The sequence below is a fragment of the Cucurbita pepo genome, chromosome 20 (genome assembly GCF_057944985.1).
Source record: "Cucurbita pepo subsp. pepo isolate OVF chromosome 20, ASM5794498v1, whole genome shotgun sequence".
Classification (NCBI taxonomy): Eukaryota; Viridiplantae; Streptophyta; class Magnoliopsida; order Cucurbitales; family Cucurbitaceae; genus Cucurbita; species Cucurbita pepo.
Window position 1 is genome coordinate 10,384,914 of NC_141817.1, and position 22,137 is coordinate 10,407,050.

A 22,137-nucleotide genomic window follows, 5' to 3' on the forward strand; every position below is an offset into this window, starting at 1 on the left:
TAATTCATACGAAAGCGTGTGAGTTGGATATCTTATACAATGCGTTTGGATAAGACTGAATTTCAAAGTATTTAATTTTCTTTGTAAATCCGTTAATTGAGAAAATTAATATTTTTATTCTAATTCTGAGTGAATGATGAGAATTCTTACTTATAAGGGTTTATTGTTTGATTGACCTTATTAATTCAATATGTCTATCATTTTGGGGACGAGTAGATGAGTAGTTTTCAAGCGCTGATTTCGGGACTTGGATAGTGGAACTCTCCCTCACTAGTTCGATAGAGACTTAATTTATAGTTCAATTATAAAAAATTATCCGTTAGAGGATAAAGGGTGGTAGTTAAGATAACAAAATGTATTTATAACTCGTAAATATCGACTCACTTTTAATAATTATATCAATGAGTACAATTATTATAGATTACATATCTAACACCAAAGAAAAAATGCAACTATTGAATCAACCATTATTGTTGGCCGACGAAAGAGAATCAACCATTGAATGCCACATTTCAATTGGATTTGTGTGGATTAGGTAAAGTTTAAGTGATTAAAGCATTTTGAGAGGAAGTTCAACTAAAGATAATAACTCCAAAAATAAATAAATAAAAATAAGTAATAAAACCCGAACAACCCTTATTAAATAATTAAATTTTTTGATTTTTATGTTTTGGAAATTTCAAATGGTGCCCTATGTTGAAGATTTGGACCGCAATTTAGAATTTGGATTCAGCAACTGATTCCCTTGACATTTCCAACATTTAGTGTGACATGGCTACATTACCAACCGGCATTCTTTTAGCATTGTTTTCCTTACTCAAATGCCTCCTAAAATGTAATCTCATACCTAGAATTTGGACCAGGGTTTGGAATCCAAATTTGGCACCTGATGGCCTCGACAATCCCTTGCATCTTCAATGATATGATCGCATTATTTACTTGTGTTGAATTGCTTCTAAGAGTGAAAACTATCTTTAAAAATCACGTTACCTACTTTTGGTGGATCAATCATAAGATTCCAAACTTAAGCGTGTTTAGTTTGGAACAATCTTACGTTAGGTGACCTCTTGAAATTTTCTTAACAAGTATGTAAGTAAAGACAAAATAAGCTTAAAAAAAGATCTATGTTGGTCCGTGGAGATAGTTTTAAATAACTTTGGTGAGCATCCCCAGCACGTAGTGCAACAATGACATAAAAATGTTGAACACGAAGAAAATATCCTAGCTGCTAGCTCGCCATCTCTGATCTCTTATTCTTATTCTTATTCTTATTCGAGTATTATCTTTTAAGTAGCTTCTACTCTTTTTTGTTTTGTTCTTCTATTTTGACCAAATAAAAGATAAATGGTGAAACATGAAACAAAACGAAAAAACTTCATTGACTTGAGTGTTATCCTTCTATTGTGGCTTGCAGTTCGTTATTGAGTTTTATTAATCTTAGTTAATGCATTCGGCCCGTTAGTCGTTTTTGTAGTCTCTCATCATCATCTCTGCTAGTCTCTCGTCATTATCATATCTCTGGATCTTCGAGGCACGACCTCGATACAAATAGGCTCACTAAAAGGAAGCTAAGGGGCAAACTTCTTAATAATCCCCACTGCACAAATCATATATCAAAAAACATCATATGCCAGTTTTATGGTTATCCGGATCCCTGACAATAAAGTCAGGTTTACAATGAGGGGCTAGTTGGCGAACCCTTACCGTCCTCGTATAACCGCATAAATCAAATGCATGAACAGTAATCATAACCAACTTATAAGGTACAAATGTAGACCTCTGTCACTTATGTTACAATCGAGTTAGGTTCACAATTAGGGGTTAGTTGGCGAACCCCTAATCGTCCCCGTATAACCGCATACATCATAACATATGAAATAAAGACATAGCATAGTGGATGCCCAGTCATGAATTTCAGTTCATAAGATAGTACGTACGCGTTTTAGTAACATACATAATAACATTTTCACATATGTTATCTTGGATCAAAACATTTAACACTCTCTTACACCAACTCATTTCCTGCTCAAATTGTGTAACTGCCCAAGTCCACAGCTACCAGATATTGTCCTCTTTGGCTTTCCCTTTCGGGCTTCCTCTCAAGGATTTTAAAACGCATCTACTAGGGAGAGGTTTTCACAACCGATGTGGGATATCACAATTCACCCCCCTTCAGGGCCCAGCGTTCTTGCTGGCACTCGTTCCTTTCTCCAATCGATGTGGGACTCCCACCAAATCCACCTCCTTCAGGGCCCAGCGTCCTTGCTGACACACCGCCTCGTGTCTACCCCATGTGTAGAAACCTCTCCCTAGTAGACGCGTTTTAAAATCCTTGGGGGAAGCCTGAAAGGGAAAGCCTAAAGAGGACAATATCGGCTAGCGGTGGGCTTGGGTTGACAAATTGGTATCAGAGCACCAGGTTATAAGTTCTGTAGACATTTAGGATAGAGAGTCGTATCTTCTGTGACCAAACACGTGTGTGTAGAAAAAATTCACGACCAGATATTTTCACGGGTTTGAAATAAGGAGAAAAAATTCACGACCAGAGTGCGTCAGTCGCGCGTGTAGGCGTGTGAGTAGTTGTTTTTCCTCCATTCTGCCTCTGTTTGCTTGTTTTTCGTCTCGATTTTGATAAGTATAACAACTGAGTTTTAGGTCCTTTAAACATTAGGTTATAGAGTCTAGTGTCTCTGTAGATTAAGCTTCGATATGCCTCGCCGCAACCTGGTAAGATCTTTGATAATTGAGAAGTAGGAAGACTTGAGTTATATGTTATGAGATCCAAGATGAGGGTTAAAAAATACTAATGAATGTGCTCCTTTGATTAGGCACAATGAGAACGTAGTATTGACTCTCACTCCTCGTCTGTTTATAGATAATGGCGCCTAAGAGAAGGGGAGATTATCTCAAACCTAGTCCTAAGAGGGGCAGGAGAAGGGTCGAAGAGGACCCAGATGTTCCTATCCTCGAGGTGGAGTAGCACCCACCTCTGGAGTATAACACAGAGCTGACCTCAGATGAGGAACAGACGCCGCCACTGGCACCCGTGCCGAGGAGAGGTCGAAGAAAGGTCGAGCCTCAGGTTACTCGAGAGGCTTTTCCTCAGGACCAGGTACTTGAAGAAGCTCCACCAGTGCTAGCACCGCTTCTTGAGGTGCCTGCTCAGCCAACAACGGCCGTTAAATGGATGTGTTTCAGGCATTCATGAGAACCACCATGGAAACTCAGACATAGATGGGTCAATTAATGCAGACACTAGTAGTCAATCATGCCACAGTGCAGGGGACGAGAGATCTGGGTATGACTGTGGAGTCCCGTTATTTGAAGAACTTTCCGAGGTATAAACCGCCCACTTTTGATGGGGGTAAGATGTACCCAGTTGCAGCTGTGACTTGGCTGGAGGTTGTAGAGAGAGCCTTTATGTACATGAAATGTCCACTAGAATATCAAGTCCATTGTGGGACTTACATGCTGAAGGGTGAAGCCCATTTTTGGTGGAAAGGTGCACAGAGGACTATTGCACCAGAGGGAGGTTATATTTCCTAGAATCAGTTCAAGGAAGCCTACCTGCATAAATATTATCCAGTAGTCGCTCGACTCAAGTGTCAAACAACATTCTTAGAATTGAAAAAGGGATACAGATCCGTTGAGGATTATGACCTTGAGTTTAATAGACTTGCAAGATTCTGCGCTGAGTATGTCAGTAACGAGAAGATGAGGACAAATCGCTTCATCGCTGGTCTTCGGATAGAGATTCAAGGTCAGGTAGTGGCACAAGCATCATCAGATTATGCTATAACCCTGAGAGTGGCAACGCTGATGGATATGCCACGACAGATGGCAAAACAGAATGTGCCGGTAGTGACCACTTAGAATTCCTCTAGCCATTGAAGAAGGCCTAGCAGGAATTTCTCCAGACCTGACAGACGGTCCCAAGGACAATTTGAGGGTCGGGGTAGAGCCCTAGAGCGAAACAGACCTGAATGCCTTAACTGTAAGAGATATCACAAGGGAGAGTGTTTTGCTGGAACAGGAGGTTGCTTTGGTTGTGGCAAGCCAGACCATCATGTAGCAGACTGTCCTCATAAGAGAAACCATGAGGCAAACAGACTAGTGGGACAGAATCAGAGAGGCCGAAGAGCCCCACAGCAGGCCCGAGCTGTGGCCCATGCTACCACGGCTAGGAGAGCAGAAGAGACTGACACAGTGGTGACAGGTACACTACCTATCTTTGGTCACCTAGCATTTACATTATTTGATTCTGGTGCTACCCACTCTTATTTTTGAGGGGTTTGTGAAATCTGCAACCTTAGAACTAGAACCCCTAGAGTTCTCCCTTATTATGTCTACACCACCAAATAAGTACTTGACTGCTACCCATAGAGTTAGAGGTGGTAGTGTGAGAGTTACAGGGTGAAAGCTTGTAGCATCCCTAATTGTTCTTTGTATGCAAGACTTTGATGTGATCTTAGGGATGGATTGGTTGGGCGACAATCGTGCCCTCATCTATTGGGAAGCGAGAAAGGTAATCTTTAGGCCCTGATAGGAGAGAGCTTTGAATTCAAATGGGATATATCCAGAAGTACACCTAGGGTCATCACAACGTTGAAGGCTAGAAATGTAGCACCCGAGTTAAAAAAAAAAAAAAAAAAAAGTTCAAGGTCACAATATGGGCAAACTAGTCATTTTACCCTATTATTACTTGAGGGTCTTATTTGATAGAGTCATAATCTGAAAAGAGAGAAGAGAGGGGAGAGAAAGAAGAGAAAGAAGAGAGAAAGAAGATTAGGGTTTTGAGGTAGGAGGAGGAGATCGGATCAAAACTAACACCGGAGATCTGAGCCCCCAATCTAAACCATCACAGTCCGAGGCAAGGTGCTCTCACAAATCGCACCTTCCTATTTCATCAAAACGTCCAAGAACTTCAGGTTAGTCCGTGAGTGTCTAGATCGAGAAGTCATCAAGATTTTCGTGTGTTAGCAACGTTTTGTGTTGATCCTTGGACTCTTACCCTCAACACCGTGATCTGGTTAAGTTTCAGAGTGAAGGTGGCCAAGATTGGCCTTATAATCGAAGTTTCATGAAAACGTGATTTTCAGTAAGAACTCGTGTTTTCTCCGAATTCGAACTCGAATATTAAGATGTGTGATTATGAGAAAAATGTAAGAATTTTTTTCGAAGGAATAGAATATGAGGTCTACAAGGTTCGTGAAGAAAATTTGTTGAATCGGATTACGGATTGGAAGATAAAAAAATCAGAAGAAAATATATCGAAATACGAAAGAGGCTAACATTTGGAAAATTGAAACACGTAGGAGAGAGTGAAGAGACCCCGCCACGCGTCGGCCAGCATATGAAGGAGCGCGGCATAACTGGTGACTGACACGTGGCAGTCACCGACTGGTGAGGCGCGTCCTCACCCGACAGAGGACACGCGTCAAGCATGTGGATCCAGTCTGACCCGACCCTGAACCGCACACGACCAAAAATTGGCGAACCGCTCTGCTCGTAAACTGTTAGGTTATGGAGCCTGCTCTTTATATAGCTTGGTCAACGGTTATATCCGATAAAGCTATATTTGGTAAAGCTATATATAGTAAAGCTATATATGGTAAAGCTATATCCGGTAACGCTATATATGGTAAATAGCTATATATAGTAGATGGCTAAATCTGGTAAAGTTATATATAGTAAACTAAACCATATATATATCTCGTCCGGTAGAGCTTTGAGAAAATGTACTTTCTATTCTCTATACTCTCTCTTGTTGTACATACCTGAAGTCATCAATAAAAAAAAAAAAAAAAAAAAAAATCTTTTAGCTAGAGTTCTCCTTGCACTCTTCTCTATCCCATTCTTTGTGTTCATCTAGATCGAGCGTGTGCGTTGTTGTGCGATCCTAACAACTGGTATCGATCTCAACAACTGGTATCAGAGCCAGGCGGAAGTTAGAGCCAGGCGGAAGTCAGAGCTAGGCGAAATTCAACACGATCTATGAAGATGGAAAGTTCAAAGATTGGAGTTGAGAAGTTCGATGGATCCGATTTCGATTTCTGGAAGATGCAGATTGAAGATTATCTGTACCAAAAAGATCTTCACGAACCTCTGTTGGGGGTGAAGCCGGATACCATGAACACGGAACAGTGGAAGCTCAAGGATCGACAAGCCTTAGGGATGATCCGGTTGACGCTATCCAGAAACGTGGCGTTCAACATTATCAAGGAGAAGACAACGTCAGATTTGATTAAGGTGCTGTCGAATATGTACGAAAAACCGTCGGCTATGAACAAGGTGTGTTTGATGCGTAGATTGTTCAATCTACAGATGTCTGAAGGTGGACGTGTTGCTGATCATATAAATAAATTAAATATGATCATAAGTCAACTGAGTTCGGTGGAAATTAATTTCGAAGATGAAATTAAAGCGTTGATTTTGATGTCATCCTTACCCGAGTCATGGGATACTGTTGTTGCCGCAATCAGCAGTTCTCGAGGATCTGATAAACTGAAGTTTGGTGAAATTCGAGATGTAGTTCTCAGCGAAAGTATTCGCAAACGAGAAACTGGAGATTCATCAGGCAATGCTCTCAGTGTTGATCGAAGGGGAAGAAGTAAACCGAAGGGCCCAAACAAAGGGCGATCAAAATCAAAGAACAGAGAAAAATCTCCAAATAGACCAAACGTAACGTGTTGGAATTGTGGAGAAAAAGGTCACTTTCGGACAGGTTGTACAAGACCAAAGAGGAAGCAGAATCACAAATCTGGAGATGATGATGATTCTATAAATTGAGCAGAAGACATTGGGGATCCTCTAATCCTCAGCGCGGACAGTTCGATTGAATCCTGGATTTTGGATTCAGGTGCATCTTTTCATTCGTCTTCAAATAAAGAGTTGTTCTGGAATTTCAAGTCTGGAAATTTTGAGAAGGTGTATCTTGCCGACAACAAAGATTTGGAGATTAAAGGAAAATGAGATGTCTGCATAAAAACTCCGGCAGGAAATAAGTGGACATTAAAGGATGTCAGATATATTCCTAGTCTCAAAAGGAACCTGATTTCTATTGGTCAGTTGGACAGCACAGGTTATGCAACAAAGTTAGGGAAGGTTCGTGGAAGATTATGAAGGGTGCTACGGTGGTAGCACGTGGCTCAAAATCTGGAACCCTATACACCACTGCAGGGTGTATGAACATAGCTGCTGTTGCTGAGAGTGCTTCAAATTCAAGTCTACAGCATAATAGACTTGAACCTATGAGCGCGAAAGGAATGAAGAGGCTGGTTGCGAAAGAAGTTTTAGAAGGTCTGAAATCTGTTGATGTGGGTCATTGTGAGAACTACGTTATGAGCAAGCAGAAACGAGTTAGCTTCACAAGGACCGCCAGAGAATTGAAGAAAGTGCAGTTGGAAATGGAACCAGATGTGGAGCAACGTTCCAAAACCACGAAATAAGTGGGAGTTGAGCTTGAGTTGCAGGGAAACTCACCTAGTGATGTTGTAGCAGATACTCAAGAAATTCCTGAGACTACTGCTGAGGAACCAGATGTGGAGCAAGGTTCCAAGACAACAAAGCAAGTGGGAGTTGAGGTTGAGTTGCGGAGAAAATCATCAAGTGATCTTGTAGCAGATACTCAACAAACTCCTGAGGTTGTTGCGGAGGAATCAGCAGTGGAGCAAGTGACACCTGAACTGGTGTTGAGAAGATCATCCTGTACTATCAGAGTACCAGATATGCATGTACCTTCATTACACTATCTGTTGCTGATGAAAGGGAACCACAACCCTTTGATGAGGCCCTACAGTTGGAGAATACAACCAAGTGGGAGCAAGCCATGGATGATGAGACGTCTAGGCTTCAAAAATGCATTGTAGTGAAGCAGAGTACGTGACAATAGCTGAAGCTGGAAAGGATATGATATGGATGACAGACTATCTAGAAGAATTAGGTAGGAAGCAGTGCAAGAAGATCCTTTATACAGATAGTCAGAGTGCCATACAGTTGGTGAAAAACCCAGTCTATCATTCAAGGACAAAACACATTAGAAGACGATACCACTTCACTCGCAGGTTAGTGGAAGAAGGCGATATGTGTTTGGAGAAGATAGAGAGCGCAAAGAATCCAGCAGACATGTTGACAAAATGTGTTGATGTTGGAAAATTAAGGTTATGCAAAGCCTTAATTGGTATGGTGCAGTGATCGTTTGAGAATGAAATTCTTGGTTGACTGGATCAGTCTCCAAGTGGGAGAATTGTTAGGTTATGGAGCCTGCTCTTAATTTATAGCTTGGTCAACGGTTATATCCGGTAAAGCTATATTTGGTAAAGTTATATATAGTAAAGCTATATATGGTAAAGCTATATCCGGTAAAGCTATATATGGTAAATAGCTATATATAGTAGATGGCTAAATCTGGTAAAGTTATATATAGTAAACTAAACCATATATATATCTCGTCCAGTAGAGCTTTGAAAATGTACTTTCTATTCTCTATACTCTCTCTTGTTGTACATACCTGAAGTCATCAATAAAAAAAAAAAAAAAAAAAAATCCTTTTAGCCAGAGTTCTCCTTGCACTCTTATCTATCCCATTCTTTGTGTTCATCTAGATCGAACGTGTGCGTTGTTGTGCGATCCTAACAACTGGTATCAGAGCTAACAACTGGTATCGATCCCAACATAAACCGCCCCGACCCGGTGCTTCAGACTTGCGACTGCTCGAGAAGCCGCGCGTGGACACGCGTGCGTAGAAACCCTCTAAGGTGTGTGTGACGCGCGTGAGTCATTTTTTTTCTTTTCGTTCGGTCTCCGTTTGCTTGCTTTTCGTCCCGATTTTGATACTGACTATATTATTATGTGAATTAGGACCTGTCAAGGGTATTTCTGAATTTTTGGAATCCTTTCTGTCAAGAAAACTCGAGCTTAGGAAGGCACGCATCAACCAAGTAAGTAGCCATTTAGATTTCCACGAGTAGTACTTGTAGGAACCGCTAGGAACAAGCATGCATTCTACCACCCATGAACTTAGCTAGCTGGACCTAGCATATTAGTATGAAAACCGTAAAAATGAAATGATTAAGGAAAGATAGATATGAAATGTTTATTAAATCTATTTTGATTGAGATTTTAATAATGTATACATGAGGAGGATGGGAAACTTGTGAAATCTGCGCTCCGGGTGAAGATGGACGTTATCTTCCCGTTGAGCATGATTGTTGATATTGCATGAACTATTGCATGTGAACTCCTATGCATGATGATTGCTTGTGTTATCTTTCTTGTTGAATAGGAAGATATTATGAGCTTAGATTAGGGTGCTTGTGACTAAGTAGGCTAGACGAGATCCTAGATTGGGAGACCTCTAGAATATCGCGCATATAGTCCCGCGAAACGACTACAAGCAGATCTAGAGCCCAGAATCGCAAACCTGATAGGTTTGTGAGACCTTGCATGAGATTCCTAGAGATGCATGAATCCAAGTCTAAGCCACTAAGTTTCCACCCTAGAAAGAATAATAGGACACCACGGTAACAATAGGTAGACCGCTAGAGTTGAGCAGTGTGGATAGTGTCATCAGAACCTCCACTTCCCTCTCTGCTCTGATACCATACTGTCGAGACAGAGCCCCTGTACGAAGATCATTGAGTCTGGCAGATCCGGACAGAGAAGTGTGACAGGTGCCTAGACCTAGTTGTGATAGCTAAGGGGTCTTTTGAACAGGACTCTTGGGCCTTAGAAACCCGTCCCTGAGCGGGGGACGTGAAACCACTAGGATGAGTTAGTAGCTGACCGGCACACAGGGGATCGCAACCCCCGATTTTAGTGGATGTATGGTCCCGCGTGAGGGTTGTTAGCTAACCTCCATGGATGATGTTCAGAGAGAGTTATGTATTCAGATCCAGCCATACGTTCCCCTCAGATTTACTTATGAGGTCGCACCTCAGCTCAGAACATTGGTCATTCTACTGCATGAGTTGGACAAACCCCTTAAGATACAGAAAAGAGAGTTGTAGCTTAGATCGCTCTCCTTAGAAACCCGAGAAAGACCGTGGATGCGAAAAGAGCCTACAAGTAGGCTGCTTACTGAGTATTTTATACTCATTCCTTTCTATTTTTTTTTTCAAGTGAGTGATGCCATGGTTCGAGGCGGGAATGCGTGCTGAATCTTAATGCCACAGAGGATTGTCTTGGGGCGTCTAGGAGTCTGTGCATATTCTTGTTTAGATCTGTCATGGATGGTTTTGTATACAATTTACATACTTTTCGTAGAACTCATATGCTACTTGAACACCTTGGTTTGAATTTTAAACTTTTTACATAATTGCTAAAGTTTTTTTGTAATTTCGTCTTGACCATCGGGTTTTTACCTGATTTCATTGCATAGTTTGTTGATCCAGCCCTTGATTTTGAGATTCAAATTTTGGGCTTTGACAGTTTGGTATCAGAGCATGGTTTTAGGTCCTGTAGACATTAGGTTGTAGAGTCTAGTATCTCTGTGGCTTAAGTTTCGACACGCTCCACCGCGACCTGGTATGTTCTCTGATAATTGGGAAGAAGGAAGACTCGAGTTATATGTTACGGGATTTAAGATGAGAATTAAAAATATTAAGGAATGTGCTTCTTTTGAATTAGGCACAATGAGAACGTAGTATTGACTCTCACTCCCCTTCTGTTGACAGATAATGGCGCCTAAGAGAAGAGGAGATTATCTTGGGCCTTGCCCTTAGAGGGGCAGGAGAAGGGTCGAAGAGGATCCAAATTTTCCTTTCCTTGAGGTGGAGTAGCACCCACCTCTAGAGGAGAACACAGAGCTGACCTCAAATGAGGAACAGACGCCGCCACCGGCACCCGTGCCGAGGAGAGGTTGAAGGAAGGTCGAGCCTCGAGTTGTTCTAGAGACTACTCCTCAGGATCAGGTACCTGAAGAATATCCACCAACGCCAGCACCGATTCCTGTGGTGCCTGCTCAGTCAACGACGACTGTTTCAAGGGATGAGTTTCAGACATTCATGAGAACCACCATGGAAACTCACGCACAGATGACACAGTTAATGCAGATATTGGTGACAAATCAGGCAACTGTGCAAGGGATGAGAGATCCAGGTACGACTGTGGAGTCCCGTTATTTGAAGGACTTTCAGAGGTATAAACTGCCCACTTTTTACGGGGGTAAGATGGACCCGGTTGCAGCTGAGATTTGGCTGGAGGTTGTAGAGATAGCCTTTATGTACATGAAATGTCCACTAGAATATCAAGTCCATTGTGGGACTTACATGCTGAAGGATGAAGCCCATTTTTGGTGGAAAGGTGCACAGAGGACTGTTACCTATATAAATATTACCTAGTAGTTGCCCGACTCAAGTGTCAGACAGCATTCCTAGAACTGAAACAGGGGGACAGAACTGTTGAGGAATACGATCTTGAGTTTAATAAACTGGCAAGGTTCTCTCCTGAGTATGTTAGTAATAAGAAGATGAAAATTGATCATTTTGTCGCTGGTCTCCGGATAGAGATTCAGGGTCCAATTCTGGTACAAGCATCATCAGATTATGCTGTAGCCCTGAGAGTGGCAACGCTGATGGATATGCCACGACAGATGGCAAAGAAAAATGTGCCGATAGTGACCACTCAGAATACCTCTGGCCAACGAAGAATGCCTAAAAGAAATTCCTTTAGATTTGATAGATAGCCTCGAGGGCGATTTGAGCGTCAGGTTAGGACCCTAGAGCCGAACATACCTGAATTCGCTAACTGTAAGAGATATCACGAGGGAGAGTGTTTTACTGGAATAGGAGAATGCATTGGTTGTGGCAAGCTAGGCCATCGCGTAGCAGACTGTCCTCATAAGAGAAACCATGTGGGAAACATGTGGAAATAAAAATTAGCTCTTATACCAACTTGTAGAAAATAAACGCTCGCTCTGAAACAAACTTGTTTAAATAACTCTCACGAAGCTGTGAAGGAAGTGTCGAGAGGGGAGAGACAAGTAGACAAAGAAATTCTCAAAACCCTTTTTTATTACACTGTACTTTAACTCTGTAACTCTTGCTCTTTTCTCTCTACTCTTTGCTCTCTTCTATTACAATGAGAAACCAAAACATATTTATAATTTTTCTAAAGCTAAAAATGGCCATCAGAATCCCACATTTTCTATCCCATAAAACCACTACTTCCTGAAATAAATGTTTGGCTCTTGACTGAATTTTAAAACCCACATTAACTAAAAATAGAAACTACTATTTTTTTTTTTCTTTCATCTAAGTTTATTCCCAACAAAACAGACCAATGGGACAAGATCAGCGAGGTCGGGGAGCCCCACAGTAGACCTGAGTTGTGGCCCATGCTATCACGACTAGGAAAGTAGAAGAGATTGACACAGTGGTAACAAGTACACTACCTATCTTTGGTCACCTAGCATTTACATTATTTGATTCTGGTGCTACCCACTCTTTTATTTCTGAGGGGTTCTGGTGCTACTCACTCTTTTATTTCTGAGGGATTTGTGAAATCTGCAAACTTAGAACTAGAACCCCTAGAGTTCCCCCTTACTGTGTCTACACCAGTAAAACAATACCTGACTGCTACCCATAGAGTTGGAGGTGGTAGTGTGACAGTTGCAGGGCGAAAGCTTGTAGCATCCCTGATTGTTCTGTGTATGCAAGACTTCGATGTGATCTTAGGGATGGATTGGTTGGGCGATAATTGTGCCCTCATCGATTGCGAAGCGAGAAAGGTAACCTTTAGGCCCCTGATAGGAGAGAATTTTGAATTCAAAGGGGATATATCAAGAAGCACCTCTAGGGTCATCACAACATTGAAGGCTAGAAAGTTGTTGTATCTGGGAGCCTCGGCAATTCTGGCTAGTGTAACGAAAGTCGGTGAGTCTAGTCTGATGGTATCCTCTGTTCCTGTGGTTGGAGAATTTGAGGATGTTTTTCCAGAAGAGCTTCCGCTGCTGCCCCCTAATCGAGAGGTAGATTTTATTATTGACCTCGAACCGGGACAACACCGATATCCAAAGCGCCATATAGAATGGCACCTGCTGAGCTCAAGGAGCTGAAGGTACAGTTACAAGAACTTTTGGACAAGGGATTCATACGGCCTTGCGTCTCACCTTGGGGAGCTCCTGTGCTATTTGTTAAGAAGAAAGATGGAATTATGCGATTATGTATAGATTACAGAGAGTTAAACGAGGTCACAATCAAGAATAAATACCCTTTCCCAAGGATAGACAACCTGTTTGACCAATTTCAGGGTGTGACGGTGTTCTCTAAGATCGATCTGTGATCAGGATATCACCAGATGAGAATCAGAGAGGAAGACATACCTAAAACAACTTTTAGAAGCCGCTACGGACATTATGAGTTCATAGTCATGTCATTTGGTTTAACCAACGCTCTTGCAGTGTTTATGGAGTTGATGAACCAAGTGTTTAAGGAATTCTTAGACACCTTCGTGATTGTGTTCATTGACGACATCTTGGTGTATTCTAAGTCTGAGATGGAGCACGAGGAACACCTGAGGAGAGTTTTAACTCAACTAAGAACCCATCAGTTGTATGCCAAATTCTTGAAGTGAGAATTTTGGCTACACGAAGTGGCCTTTTTTGGACACGTGGTATCCAGCAAGGGGGTAACTATGGATCCTGCTAAGATCGAAGCAGTCTTGAAATGGCCTAGACCAACCATGGTCGTTGAAGTAAGGAGGCTATTATAGAAGGTTTGTATAAGATTTCTCTAAAATATCTGCAGCTTTGACACAGTTAACCAAGAAGGAGAAACCTTTTATCTGGACACTAGAGTGTGAACAGAGTTTTCTAGAATTGAGAAAGAGGTTGGTCATTATGCCTGTACTTACAGTGCCCGACGGATCAGGGGGACTTGTGGTTTACAGCGACGTTTCAGAAAAAGGGCTGGGTTGTGTACTCATGCAAAAGGCAAGGTGATAGCATACGCCTCTAGACAGCTGAAAGAGTATGAGCGCAACTACCCCACCCATGATCTAGAACTAGCTGTCGTGGTATATGCATTGAAAACCTGGCGTCACTACCTGTATGGGGAGAGAGTTCAGGTGTATACGGACCATAAGAACCTCAAGTATTTGTTTACATAGAAAGAGCTCAACATGAGACAACAGAGGTGATTAGAACTAGTTAAGGACTATGACATTGAAATACTTTACCACCCAGGGAAAGCTAATGTAGTAGCAGATGCCTTGAACAGAAAGACAACCCACACATCTGCCCTGATCACAAGGCAGAAGTATCTACAGGATGAGATACAGAGGGCCGAAATAGAAGTCTTGGTTAGAGGCATCACCGCTCAACTAGAGCAACTTTCAGTCCAACCCACCCTCAAGAGACGTATCATTGAAGCTCAGAGAACTGATATGCACCTTAGTAAGATCTGGGGTCAGCAAGAAACTGAGAGACCAGAGGGATATTCAGTTTCTTCTGAAGAGGGTTTGATGTGGCAGGACCGATTATGCGTACCTCAGGATGAGAAGATCCTACAGGAAATCATGACTGAGGCACACAACACGTCCTACACGTTCCACCCTAGTAGTACTAAGATGTATCAGGATTTGAAGTGTAGTTATTGGTGGCCAGGAATGAAGAAGGATGTAGCCGAGTATGTGACTTGGTGTTTGACCTATCAGCAGGTAAAGGCCCCAAGACAGCGACCAGTAGGGTTGTTGCAACCGTTGAATATCCCACAGTGGAAATGGGAGGAAATAAGCATGGATTCCATCGCGGGCCTACCAAAGACTCGACATCGACGAGACTTTAATGTCATCTGGGTCATTGTGGACAGATTGACTAAGGCAGCCCACTTTATACCCGATAGAGCTACTTATCGAGTGGACCAGTGGGTCCAGTTGTACGTTAAGGAGATAATCCACCTGCATGGCGTGCCAGTGACCATTGTGTCTTATGGGGATGCTAAGTTAACTTCTAACTTCTGGAAAGGGTTACAGAAGGCGTTGGGAACGCAACTCAAGTTCTGTACAGCATTCCATCCTCAAATCGATGGGCAAACTGAGAGACTTCATCAGACTCTAGAGGATATGTTGAGGGCGTGTGTTATAGACGTTGTAGGTTGTTGGGATGAGCACCTAGCCTTTATGGATTTTGCCTACAACAATAGTTACCAGACAACCATTCAGATGGTACCATTCGAAGCTCTATTATGGGCGGAGGTGCAGAACCCCTATATTCTGGAAGAGGTAGGCAAGAAACAGTTGTTGGGGCCAGAGTTGGTACAGACAACCAACGTAGTAGTACAGAAAATCAGACAGAGGATACTCTCTGCACAAAGTCGACAAAAGATGTGTTAAAATAAGACTCACTAATCTTTGAAGTAAATCTCACACACACTAACGATAAAATGCTCCGATATTACTTTATGAAAGTACTACTCGCGTACTTGTGAAGGAGATGTCGAGAGAGGAGAGACAAGGAGACAAAGAACTATGATATTATAAAAAAAAAACCTTTTCTATTGCTCTGTATTTGTTTTCTCTTTGTTTTTTATCTGACTTTAGAGGAAAAGGATTAGGTATTTATACCTTTTCTAACACTAATAATAAGGTGAGAGAAATGTCCATAAACCCCTACCATCATTCCTTACAAAACTCTCGGTCTTTTCTTTCACCTGCTTTTTGAAATTAATTTTTGTTAACTGCATTTAGCATTTTAAGTTTATTTAACAAAAATCCCCCATAAACTTAGATGTTCCTACCATTTGTCATGCCAATCATCTTCTTATATTTGTCGAAAAGTACTTTCGATAGCGATTTTATAAAGATGCCCGCAGCTTGATCCTGATTTGCCACATGCAACAATTTCACGTTTTCTCCCTTCACATGATCTCGGATAAAGTGAAATCGAACGTCAATGTGTTTTCATCTTTCAAGGTTCACTGGGTTCTTTGCCAACTCAATTGTTGATTTGTTGTCAACTTGAATCACGGTTGCACCTTTTTGCTTTAGCTCTATCTTGCTCAATAAATTTCTAAGCCATATCGCGTGACACACACACCAAGATGCTGCCACATACTCAACTTCAGACGTCGAGAGTGTCACGATCGGTTGTTTCTTTGAAAGTCAAGTAAATGCTGTTGCCCATGAAGAATACATAACTCGATGTACTTTTCCAATCGTCTATGTCTCCGCACCAATCACTGTCAGAGTAACCAACTAATTTGTAATCTTCTATTTTCAAGTAGAATAACCCAAGTGACGCCGTTCCTTTGATGTACCATAGGACTCGCTTCAACGCCTTCCAATGTGAATAAATCGGCTCCTCCATGAACCGGCTTATAATGCCGACTCTTAATGAAAGATCTGGCCTTATGCATGTAAGATAGCGAAGGCTTCATACCAGGCTCCGGTACCTATTTGCATCTACTCGTTCTCCTTCATCGTACTTTGAGAGTTTTGCACTTGGTTCCATTGGTGTTGATACCGGGTTGCAATTTTCCATCTTGTACTTCTTCAAAATCTCCTTTGCATATTTCTCCTGTGATATAAAGATACCCGTCTCTCCTTGTTTAACCTCCAAACCAAGGAAAAACTTCAACAAGCCCAACTCTGTCATCTCAAATTCTCGCATCATTGTGCTTTTAAACTCTTCTATCATTTTATCATTGTTTCTTGAAAAGATGAGGTCATCGACATAAAGAGCGACAAGTATCACATTAGATGTTCTGTATGTCAAAATTAGTGCAGCTTATTTTAGATGAAATTAGTCAAAATTGTTAAGTCAGCATCCTTATTAGAAGGAATTGTTTATTTGAGTTTTTGTAATAGTTTATTTGAGTTTTTGTAGGAGCTATTTATGACATTTACTTTTGTTTAAATAGGAGCCCTTGGCTGAGTTAAACACAAGCCACAGTATTATATTTTAATTGTTCCTGTATCACCCTCTTTGAGTAATAATAGTTTCATATTTACTCACACCTTTGAGCGTGAGAGATTGTGACAATTGGTATCAGAGCCTCGTTGATACGGCTGAAATTATTACTCAAACGAGATGAACATTGCGGACAATCATCTCTTTAGCTGCCAATAAAGGCTGGAAATTATGGCAGCTTGATGTGAAAAATGCTTTCCTTTACGGAGAGTTGGATCGTGATATTTTTATGGAGCAGCCGCAAGGATTTACCTCTAAGGAATATCCTGATTACGTGTGCAGACTTAAGAAGGCATTATACGGACTCAAACAAGCTCCCCGTGCTTGGTTTGGTAAGATTGCTCAATATCTTAATTTTTGTGGTTTTAAGTGTTCATGTGCTCATCCGAGCTTATTTGTTAAGAAAACAACAACTGGATGCACCTTGCTCTTACTTTATGTTGATGACATGATTATTACTGGTGATGATAGTGTTGAAATCAATAGTCTTCAAGATTAGTTGAAGCTGATTGTTTTCTGGGGTTAGAAATTAAGAAATGTGATGATGGTTATTTTCTGTCTCAAAAAGGATATGCATCAAGTTTATTGCAAAAGTTTCGTATGGAAAATTCAAGAGAAAAAACTACTCCTATGGAACCAAATCTAAAATTAGCGAGAAATGAAGGGAAGCAACTTGCAGATACGACATTCTTTCGTCAACTTGTCGGTAGCTTATTCTACTTAACTATCACAAGGCCAGACATTGCCTTTTCAGTAGGAGTTGTGTCTCAATTTATGGATCAACCACATGAGTCTCATTTAATTGCAGCAAAAAGGATTCTTTGTTACATCAAGGGTACTCTAAATTATGGATTAATGTATGAGAAGTCAAAGTCAGTTTTATTGAGTGGTTTTGTAGATGCTGATTGGGCTGGTGACGTAAACGACAGACGCTCCACAACAGGTTTTTGTTTTACAGCAGGCTCTGCTGCAATTTCATGGTGCAGTAAGAAGCTTAGTACCGTTGCCTTGTCAAGTTGTGAAGCATAATATGTAGCTGCTACAATGGCTACTCAAGAATGCGTGTGGCTCAGAAGGCTTATTCAAGACATGGTGACTACTCTCAATCAGCCAACTCAAATCAATTGTGATAATGAAAGTCCAATAAAACTCGCTGGAAATCCGGTGTTTCATGCTCGTTCGAAACATATTGAAACTCATTATCACTTTGTTCGAGAGAAAGTGTTATCGCAGGATGTTGAATTGCTGAAAATACATACTAATAAGCAAGTTGCAGACATATTCACCAAGGCACTTGCCAAAGTGAAGTTTGAAACCTTTAGTAAGTCTCTCGGAGTGATCAAGAAATAAGCTTGCACTAAGGGAGGCTGTCAAAATTAGTGCAACCTATTTTAAGATGGAATTCATCCTGAATAGTTATTTCAGCCGAGCTTTTGTAGGAATGGTTATTTCAATAGAGTTTTGTAGGAGCTATTTATAGCATTTACTTTTGTTTAAATAGGAGCCCTTGTCTGAGTTAAACACAAGCCACAGTATTATATTTCAATTGTTCCTGGCTAAAGAGATAGAAGATAGCAGTGATGACGTTGGTTTATCAGAAAGTCGAGATGTATCGATTATTTTGGGGAATTATACCAAGGATGAACGTGATGTTGTGACTGGCGAAGGCGACAAATTGAAAAACAGTTTGGTTGGTGAAAGAGAACAAGGTAAGGGGATGGATGACAAGAACTCGTTAGAATCTTCAGTTCAGTTGGATGACGAGTGCAAGGAAAGCAAGGGCATCGATCACGAAGTGAAGACCAGAGATTTTGATATATCAGATAAAGAGGTTGAAAAAGAAATGTCAGATCGAGAGACAACAAAAACTACTAAGGCACTTGCCAAAGTGAAGTTTGAACTCTTTCGTAAAGACTCTCGGAGTTATTAAGAAATAAACTTGCATTGGGAGGCTGTCAAAATTAATGCAGCTTATTTTAGATGAAATTAGTCAAAATTGTTAATTCAGCATCCTTATTAGGAGGAATAGTTTATTTGAGTTTTTGTAATAGTTTATTGAGTTTTTGAGTTTTTGTAATAGTTTATTTGAGTTTTTGTAGGAGCTATTTATGGCATTTACTTTTGTTTAAATAGGAGCCCTTGGCTGAGTTAAACACAAGCCACAGTATTATATTTCAATTGTTCCTGTATCACCCTCTTTGAGTAATAATAGTTTCATATTTACTCACACCTTTGAGCGTGAGAGATTGTGACACTGTAAAGTGCATGCTCGTGGGGACATTGCTTGTACCCGTTCTCCTAGAAGTATGTACGATACGAGTATTCCTTGCTCACGGTGCTTGCTTCAACTCGTAAAGCGCCTTCTTCAATTTTAGTACCTTCTTCTCTTCTCCAATTTTCATGTATCCGGGTGGTTGTTCGAGGTAAACTTCTTCTTCAAGTACACCATTCAAGAATGCCAACTTGACATCCATTTAAAAAATCGGCCATTTAAATCGAGCAACCAAACGCCCTTGCTTATCCTTCAGGTGTAGGAGGCAGTCCTTTAAGAATATCGAGTAACCTTTCTCTGTGAGTTGCTCCATACTCAATATGTTGGTCTTGAGGACTGCTGTGAGTTGCTCCATACTCAATATGTTGGTCTTGAGGACTGCTACGTAATAAACATCTTGGATTTACCCCATTACACCATCCTTTTTCAAGAAATGTATTGTACATCAGCCTTTGACCTCCACCTTTGACGCATCTCCAAATGACACATGACCATCTTCAATCTATTGCATCTCTTAGAATAGGTACTTGTGACTGCACATATGGTTGCTTGCCCCTGAGTCGAGGTACCACAGAGTTGTTAGACGAACACGACTTTCCACAATGGTATGATATTGTCCACTTTGAGCATAAGCTCTCATGGCTTTGCTTTGGGCTTCCCCAAAAGACCTCATACCAATGAAGATAGTATTCCTCACTTATAAACCCATGATCTTCCACTAAATTAACCAACGTGGGACTCACTCCCAATAATCCAAAACAATCTTCCCCTCAAACAAAGTACACTATAAGCCTCCCCCGAGGCTTATGGAGCTCTCGAATAGCCTCCCCTTAATCGACTCCTTTCTCTGGAGCCCTCAAACAAAATACACCCTTTGTTCGACGCTTTAGTCACTTTTGACTACACCTTCGAGGCTCACAATTCTTTCTTCGATACTTGAAGATTCTATTGACATGGTTAAGTTTAGGGCATGGTTCTGATACCAAATGTCAGAAACCACTCATACAACTAAGAGAGGAACCAACTTACTCATTTTATTCAACTTGTGTACACAGTACATATATAGATAGAATAGTCACACATTAATAACGACTAATAACTTCCCTTAACCGCTAAACTTTCCTTAACCGCTAAACTTCCCTTAACTACTAAACTTCCCTTAACTGACATAATTTGACATACAAATAGTAAATTCAAATGAATTACAGTTAATACAAGATTAAATAAACTAACAAATCATCCCCTTAATCTTGTATTTTGATCTTCACATTCTTATATTCTTCAAACTAATTCTTTCAGTAAACGTCCTAACCATATTCCTTGACAAGCAGCTGACGTCGCCGCAATATACTCCGCTTCACAGGATGAAAGCTGCCGCCATTATCGCCACCTTCCTTCTTCTCTGTCTTCGTTTCAAAGGGCAACTACTTTTCATTGACAGTTTTAATTACTTGTTCTACTTGTCCGGCCAATGGCTTTTCCTCAACAGGTTTATTACCTGTTCTACTAGTCCGGCTAACTGCTGTTCCACGACAGGTTTAGTTCCCTGTGCTACTTCAATTGCACTGCCGGAAACAATGGCCTCGTTCTCGTTCTCCTTCTCTGCTTTCGTTTCTCCAGCGACTGTTTTTCAATAGCACCACCATTTTTCAATCCTCTTTTTCCTTCTTCTCGCCGTCACAGGTGACCTCCTTCTCTTTCATCTCCTCTGCTTTCGCTACCTCCATTGCCACATTCTGGACCTCCGCCACAACACCATCTCTCTTCTCCTAGGATTCAAACTTCACAGCGCCAACGATTTTCTCGCCATCGCTCTTCTTCTCTTCTCGCTTCTCTGTTTTTTTCTCCGATTCAATCTTCACAGAGCCATCGATTTTCTCCTCATCGATCATCTTCTCTGTTTTTTTCATAGACGCAGCCTTCACATCTCCACATCCTTTTATCTCTACAAGTGATCCATCTTCGAACTTCATCGTGCCGGTCACTGACTCGTTCAATTCCGAGAACCAACTTCGACAACCAGTCATATGATTGCTGTCTCCCGTATCTAGGAACCAAGTGTTGCTTTTCTTCTCAATTTCTTCCGGGACAACCTTCTCTTCATAAAGGGCCATCTCCGTCAACTTTGGTGAACCGAGAGTTCGGACTTCACAAACTTGTGTTGTAAGTAAGGCTGGCTCATCCTCGTCACTTTGCGTCTCAGCCAAGTGCGCCTGATCCTTCCATTTATTTGAGCTACAGTCGGATGCATAATGGCCAATCTTTTGACAATTATAACACTTCACCTTCCGACATTCTGAGGCATAGTGGCCTAGGCCTTGACAATTGTAGCATCTTACCTTGCTCTTGTCAGCCTTCTTCTCTTGATGAAACGAGTCGTTTCCACGTCCATGACCTCTCCCTCTCCAGCGACCACTGCGACCTCGCCCTTGGCTATGGCCTCCATTGTCGCTACGTTCTTTTGCTTTCCATTCTCCTTGAGTCAATAAGACATGCTCAGCATTCTCTTTGTTGCCACCGATCCGTTCCTCGTATGCTTTAAGACGGCCGATGACTTCCTCCATGGTCATCACCTTTAAATCAGCAAATTGCTATATTGCCGATGCGATATGAAGAAACTTAGGAGGTACTGAGCGGAGAAATTTTTCCACCAAGTATGCCTCTTCAAACTTGTCTCCAAAAGTATGTATTTTATTAACAACTTCTGTCAACCTTGCTGCATAATCATCAATAATCTCAGACTCCTTCATATTCATAATTTCAAACTCAATCTTCAGAGTTTGGATCTTTGTCTCCTTTACACGTTCAGCAGCGACATGAATAGTTTTTAATGTCTGCCATGCTTCCTTTGCTGTCTCTTTCTCTGCTAACAAAAACAACATCTCCTCACGGATTGCTTGATAGATAGCTGCTAAGGGCATTTGATCCTTCCTTTCATCAAGACTATCTAGAGGCTCAG